This window comes from Ostrea edulis, chromosome 3 (assembly GCF_947568905.1).
Source record: "Ostrea edulis chromosome 3, xbOstEdul1.1, whole genome shotgun sequence".
NCBI classification, from domain to species: Eukaryota; Metazoa; Mollusca; class Bivalvia; order Ostreida; family Ostreidae; genus Ostrea; species Ostrea edulis.
In genome coordinates, this window is record NC_079166.1 from 29,755,649 (window position 1) to 29,763,645 (window position 7,997).

The 7,997-nt window shown below is 35.0% G+C and overlaps 1 long non-coding RNA gene across 1 annotated transcript; it reads left to right on the forward strand.

Annotated features, from left to right (window-relative positions):
- Window positions 1–932: 932 nt before the first annotated feature.
- LOC130053341 (uncharacterized) lies at window positions 933–2,362 on the forward strand. The gene is made up of 2 exons (XR_008801904.1): window positions 933–1,386; window positions 1,677–2,362. It is a non-coding gene; the product is annotated as an uncharacterized LOC130053341 (long non-coding RNA).
- The last annotated feature ends 5,635 nt before the right edge of the window (window positions 2,363–7,997 follow it).

Sequence of the window (7,997 nt, forward strand, 5' to 3'; positions counted from 1 at the left end):
GAACAAAGTCAAATGGCTTTGGAATTTTGCTGGAAAACTTCAAATGTTTTTGTTTTAAAGTTCTATATCTGATACAAAGCATTTTGCATGTATTACACAGCCTGTTTGGATGAATAACCTTCAAATCATTTGAAATATCAATCCTGAAAAGTTCCAAGACTTCAACCTCGTATGGTTTCAACGGATATGATTTTTTATTACACTTTAATCCACAAACCCTACAAATGTGCACCAAATTTACCAAATGTGCATCCATATTTATTACAACTAGGCGCAGCAAAGAAATACACAATATTCACATTGCACAATTCTGAACACAGCATGCACCAATACGAGCGCGAGCTGAGTGATTTACAAATGGCTGACAAAATAGCCGACAAGACCTTGCTCAACCGCTTGGGTTAAGTAAACATGACCCTAAATTCTGAATAAAGACTCCCGACATGTCAACAATGAAACGAAAGTAGAATATTCATTTTATTCATACCAAAATACCTCTTTCTTGTACATAAATCAGCTTTTTATTAATACATTTTCAAAGTTAGCATGTCATTTTAAGTCCTAAACACACCACTATTTCAAAAACTAATATTTCGGCTTCTATTTACCGAATTTTCACCATTTCTTCTTCACGAACTAGCTACGTGACAGGAAATTCAATTTCCAACCACTGCGCATGTTCATCAGGTATTTCTTTTTTCTATATTTAGTTGAAAGCGAACAGATATATAGCGATCCAATCATAATACGGGATTTAGTGAAATCCAGTTCCGGCTTTGGATTTTACGCAATATGTTTACCTCATTATGCAAGAGCAAAAGTTGCATAGGGTTTTGTTAGTGCGCTTGTATTTTACATCTTAGGAACACCTGATCCCAGAACTGTGGCATTTCATTTGGGGTGACAACCTGGCTTTCAGTTGGTATGACTCTCTGAGGTTGAATATAGGGTTAAATCAGTATAGATTTGATTAACATTCAAATAAATCCAGATAATACATTCACAATTGGAATCATGGCATTATGGTACACTGATATGTGTGTACCATTTTACTGGAGTTTTTTTTTTTTTTTTTTGCTGCATAACTAGGGATCGTATACATACAAAATGAGACAAAACAATTTCTAATTAGTTTCTAATTATAAGGTATGACACGTTTTAAGGTATGGTGGCCAATACTGATTTTATTTGCAATTTTCTTTCAGATATGGGACCCTATTATTCGGAAAACTGCAGATTTTATGAAACTGTCTTTGACAGAAGATTTGGTTTTCTCCATCTGTGTTGCCACCAACCATTATGCTGAGATGGTCATATCTAGGGGGAAGGGTTGCCATATACTTCCCAAGGAAGCTTGTAGCCTCTCACTGAAGAGGAACTGTACAAGTATTACTAGTTTTAAAAACCGATATTGTGGCAGTGATTTCCAGTTTAAAAAGAATAATAAAATACATAGTAAAAAGATTACCTTTACCAAAATTAATCTGGCTGTGAATGTAACTCATTTATTAAATGTGTACTACAATTACCTCTGATAAAATTTCATAAGTAATTAAATGCATACTTTTCAGAGGGCCTTGATTATCGAAAACATTTACAGAGCCAATTTGAGTATTCAAAAGCTTTGACAATACATTAGTATTTAGGACTAAGTATTAAGAAACACTTTTTTCCAGATTTTTGTGCATTATCTTATACACGCCTGCTGTGAAGTTCCAGTCGATAGACAGATATTTGTCAACGCATGCCCCTGTCGGAACATTTCATTATCAAGAATTATGTCTTGAAATAGGTTTCAAGAGGTTGAATATAAAACATTTTTGTTAAATATGATGCAAGTACATTTAAATCTAGTGATTGAAAGTAAGTACTTGAACATTCGTATATGTTGAACTTGGAGAGGAAAAATGGTTAGTACTTTTTGATAACATTTGATAAGGTGTTGTTGCTTAGGAACCAAATCTAATTGAATAAAAAAATATATTATTTTAGATTAACAATAATTGAAAGATCTTTGTTTTAATGTTGCAATACTTATTCTATTTAATAGAACATAATGTCAAAACGTCATATTATTAGAAAATGATGGACAAGTATATAAAGTACGAAATTTCCATTTGATGACCTTTGACCTTAATTCTCTTCATCATATTTTTTGTTAAAAACCTTTTAAAATGATTAAGATCTATTTAAAGATTATATTTTTAAAATAATGTGACATTTACTAATCATCATGGATTGTAATTACGTTTAAATTGTGTCGAATGGATGCAGAAAGGCAAATTATGGTCAAAATTGTACTATGAGTGTTGTTACTTAGCAACCAAAAATATTTGTTTATCAATAAAATTGATTAGTTTGATTTTGTTCTTTTTGTAGTATATTAAAAGGCACATTAGCTCATACATTTAGAATTTCCTATTTTTGACTCTAATCTAGTGAGAGGGGTCGTAATATATATTTTTCAGAGAAAAAAGATTGCAAAAATGTGCACTTATGTGACCTTTGACCCCGTAGACCTACTTGAGGTCATGGGATACATTGACAAATTTTATAAGAAATTGTTCCCCGTCCAATTCCTAACAAAATTACATGTCATATGCCTACCCCAAATCGTGATCCATGCAGATTTAAATCGATTTAAAAATACTGTCATTTAGTCTTTAAAAACCTCTAAAATGTGCCGGTAGAGAAAGGGTTAAATTAAGGTGCTCCTATAATCATCGCTCGTGCTCTACCTTTGGGTAATCATTGATGTTATAAGAATTAAATTATGAGATGTTACATTATCTAAAATATCAAAAAGAATTATACATGTCGATTCTAAAACAGAGAAACAACATTCAATTCAAATTTATTTACCACCTCCCGAACTGTCGTGCCCAAAACGTCGTGCACCCGAACTGTCGTCACTGAACTCCGAATTGTCGTACTATATGATAAGCACTGAAACGTCGCACTCCCGAAATGTTGCGCACCTCGCACAAAATCCCCTATGAGATTTTTAAAAGGTGACACGTACATAGATGTACACATGTATGTGATTGTGAGGGCCTAAGTCTAAATGCTGTCATTCCAAGAAAAACGCAGAATATTATTATAATACCCAGGTCAATATGAATATTTACCCATCATTTATGTGTTTCCACATTAAAACATAGGCACTTTTGTATAAAACATTCCTTCATGTTAGAATATGGGTTTTTCGAGATTTTAAGGAAGGAAATCAAATCGAAAGTAGACAGGTATAGTATTTCTTTCTTTTTTCCCCATTCATTGATATATTTACTTGATTATGTCGTCATTGATAACTGTATATGATTTTGTCATAAACAATCAGCTCCCTGAGTTCTTCACAAAGTTCTGATCGACAATACTGATATATCTGGGTCTAGGCCAACGCCCTATGGAATAATATAGTCAGCTCGGCACTAGTCTAGGTCACCTACACGTTTGTCAATGCAGTGTTCTACGAGACTTGCGTGACTTAGGCTAGTTCGGCATTAGGTAAACTCGGTACTTGGTGAATTCGGCACCTGGTAAACTCGGCACTTATAATTAGTAAATTCGGCATCTAGTTAACCCGGCAACTGTTTATGATTATTGAAGAATAATAATATGAGTATTAAAAAGTAGTTCTAGATCGTTATCTTCATAACTGTTATATGCCGATCCTCAATGTTAGACAAGTTTGATTTTAAAAGAAATACATGGGGGAAATGAAACTTAAGTCAGAACTCAATTTGTCTTACTTTTATGGCTTTGAAATCCCAATCTAATTAAAATCAGATCCTAGAATACGCTCACAATCGCAGAGTATACGGCACGGATCTAAGAAGTCTGATTTTAATTAGATTGTTGGAATCTACACGTTATATGATTAATAAAATTTGTCTAGATTTATAGTAATTGGTATAATATTTTGAACATGCCATATATGTAGTGTTGATATGTAAAATAGATATGCTGGTGGACTGTTAGTCCCCGAGGGTCTCTACAGCCTAGTAGCTTAGTACTCCATTACTACCTTGAAAATACAGATGTATATTGAATTGCTGTTATAAAATTTAGAAATTCATTTCAAAATTAAGGATTATCTCCCACGTGCATAGCTCTTATCCTTGGACGAATTTGGCTCCACTTTTTTGGCACGCTGTTTTTGGCTATATTTAGCTCTAAAACTTCATAGTTATTTCGGATTTCAAACATTTCGGTTGAGCATCACTGAAGAGACATTATTTGTCGAAATGCGCATCTGGTGCATCAAAATTGGTATCGTATAAGTTTTACACACACACACACACACACACACACACACACACACACACACACACACACACACACATTATATATATATATATATATATATATAATGTTACGTTTCGAATGTTTTTGCATTTGAAAATAAGTCAAGGGGGTATAATATCGTAATTATGCATGATCGACTTCCTTTTGAATTATGAATGAAAATACCAACATCAGAAATATATTCTATTAAAAGTTGATTGCCTAGCTGGATAAATCAGACGGTTAACGAGTCCATCAGGGGTTTCCAAAAATTTCAGATTACTTTCAACTAAAACAACATTTTTTTAACAAAATAAAGTAAACTTGAAAGTTTTTGATTTCAAAATATTTCCATACTTACATGTATCCTCCCCTTTTCATCCATATAAGATTTTTGTAATGCGTTATTTATCCCCTTAACTAGCTTGAATAAAAATAAAACTTTTTGATGACGTTTTGTCATAAATTTTGATAGAGTGGATAAACACAAAGAAAATTATATTTATCTTCAACATCACGCTTACTGAAATACACTTTAGCCGACTTTACATTTTACCTGCAACAACCAGAATATATCAAAATAAAAGAGACATGCATATGGTAATATATACCCCAAGATGTTTAGTAGAAACACGAAGGAACGCAAGTGAATTGTACGTGAAATGAAAAGTGGGGTATTAAAGGAGGCGCAACCAGCGCCACCCCGCCCCCCCCCCCCCCTCCTAAATTTTCAAATTTAAGGTAAATATTGTTTGAATAAATGTAAACGACAAAAGAAGCAATTATTTCTTCCACTCTCAGAGCAGTATGCTTGGTCCGTACTGACTCGTAAATAATGAGGGTTCTGTGAGCGCGGAGAGATCACTAACGCACGTGTTAACTGGAAGACATTTAAAATCAGTTACATAACAATCGACACTGAAGATGTCACATGATACACAAAACTGATACACATGTACAAAGAGGAATAACTCTAATTAATTTGTAACATCTCCCCTCTTAGGGAAAGTACAATCTCAATGATAGTCAAATATTTCAGACCCTGAAAATAGAAACTCAACATTTTCTGTTCCATTCAAAACACGAAAATGATTGTCACCAATTTAACAAACATAACTGTCAAGTTTAGCTGGTTTGCGGTTAATGCGTCCACTACGAGTGATCACTGGCTGGGACGCATTGCATTAACTTTGCTGGCTGTTCTGCGGCATGAACTTTTTCTGGAGATTTCGGAGCATTAGACAGCTTATTATATGCGGTGGTTCTGTGGTTTCATGCGGTATACCTGTATCGGTCAGTTCAGCTGGTACTACCGATGTGAATGAATCATCACTTGCTGGATTTGTATCGGTCTTTATGTTTCGAATCCTTGAGATACACTTCATCACGGTCAGGCCATCCTGGTGCGAAAGCCTCCGGTAAAGCCGGAACTAGATTACGTATCTTACGACCAATAAGCAGCTCTGCTGGACTTACACCAGCGGCTTCCAACGGAGTTGATCGGTAATCTAGTAATCCTTTGAATGTATCATCCTGTTGTAGAATCTTCTTTGCTACCTTGACTGCACTCTCCGCTGCCCCATTCGCTTGCAGATAATGCGGACTTGTAAATGTTTGTCTGAAACCATATTCTTCTACGAATGAACGAATTAAGTCAGAGGTGAACTGTGTGCCGTTATCTGAAACGACTTCCTCTGGAATGCCCCAATGCGAAAACATGATTTTCATTTTCCAATGACCTGTTGTTCGCTAGTGATAGATTCAGGGTATGCTATTTCAAGGAAACGCGAATAGTAGTCTGTAACGACTAAGTGGTGTTTCCCTTTTAGTTCACAGAGATCTGACGTCATCTTCTGCCACGGTCTTTCAGGGAGGTCTGTAATCCTGAGTGGTTCCCGATTCTGTGACTGCCTATGAATCTGACAAAACGAACAAGTAGCGATTTTGTTTTGTATGTCCTTTAATATTCATGGCCACCAAACCGTTGTTTGAGTCAATGCACGGCATTTATTGAGTCCAAGGTGACCTTCATGTAAACTGTTCAGAATGTCAGTTCTGGGCGATTTTGGTACAATTATTCGGTCCCTATGCAACAACAGAGTCATCCGTAGTCAAAATCAGTGTGCTAAGAACGGCCTAACAATCGGTATGAAACACGTCAGACAGCATTTGACCCAATGATAGGTTGTATCGACGAACTAGATCATATAAAAACCATAGAAGCGAAATGCTGACTTCAATCGAGACTGTTGAAACCCCTGTACCATCAACTTGTTTGTCAGTAGCTTGTCTCGATTTAAAAACTGACTATACACAGAACAAACTCTTGCGTATCGAATCAGTTGAGAAATATAAACACCATATGCAGGTGATAATGGAATATTGCTACATGAATATGGGAAGTTGACGATGGATAAGCTGAAATCATCTCGTTTGTCATACAGTTGAGTTGTCAGTTCGCCATTAATGTTTACATTAAATAAAACATTTAAGTATGAAGGAAAGGTGGACGACACTTTGGTGTCTTTTATTTCGAGCTCACAGGGATATATCGAATCGACATATGAATGAGAGTTATCATTGTTAATAGACACAACGTCGTCGATATATCTAAATGTCGAATTAAAGGCCACACTTAGATATTTTTTTCTTCTCACGAAGAAGTTTTTGAATAAATTCTGTTTCATATGAATATAGAAACAGGTCAACTAACAACGGAGCACCATTCGTACCCATGAGAATCCCAACAGGGTGTTGGAAGACCTGATCGCTAAAGACCACGAAAATATTGTCAATGAGAAACTCTAGCATATTTTTTATTTCAACTTCAGAGTACTTTTGCGTGGAACCAGAGTGGTGTTAAACAAAGTAATTTTTTGGATGACTGATTACTTGATATGAATGTTTCCGTATTCCATTTTTGTTGAAGTAGCATTTGTCTGTGATGTCAAAAAGTCTAGTCTAGTCTTTAAATTATCGTGATGAATATGACAAATAAACAACTATATTCACATTATTATACGATATTTGTAATTCATACGATGTCTTAAAGACCGTGATTTCAAACATTCGTTACTATCGCTGATTAAGAACTCAACGTTTTGAGACGTGATATATCCAACAATATTCAAATATTTGCTTTTTGTTTAAACTATGTATGAAAGGTGAATATAACAAACAGTGATCAGTCTCATAAATCCTACCAGCGATACAAAATAGATAGTTGGGCAAACACGGACCCCTGGACACATCAGAGGTGGGATCAGGTTCCTAGGAGGAGTAACCATCCCCTGTCGACCGGTCACACCCTCCGTGAACCCTATATTCTGATCAGGTAAACTTGTTATCCGTAGTCATCATGAGTGTCCCAAGAACGGTCTAACAATGATATGCTGTATTGATAATCTTTAATGATAATCTGAATAATAGCTTTTTTAAATAATATATAATTTCATAATGATGCAATAATATATCTACTTAGAAATACATCATTCTGATGCTAGAAATTGATGGACATTTAGTTACTAGTCTTTGTGTATACCTTATCTATCTTATCTGGCGATCGAGGCACCCTTGCAATCTTTTGATGATTACCGCGTAATCCAACTGGAGAGAGAATTTTCATGTAGAGATAGTCATACAATAATAGTAGTAAATTTTGCATACAATTACATCAATTATAACAGAATATAGAAGGTTATGCCAAGGAA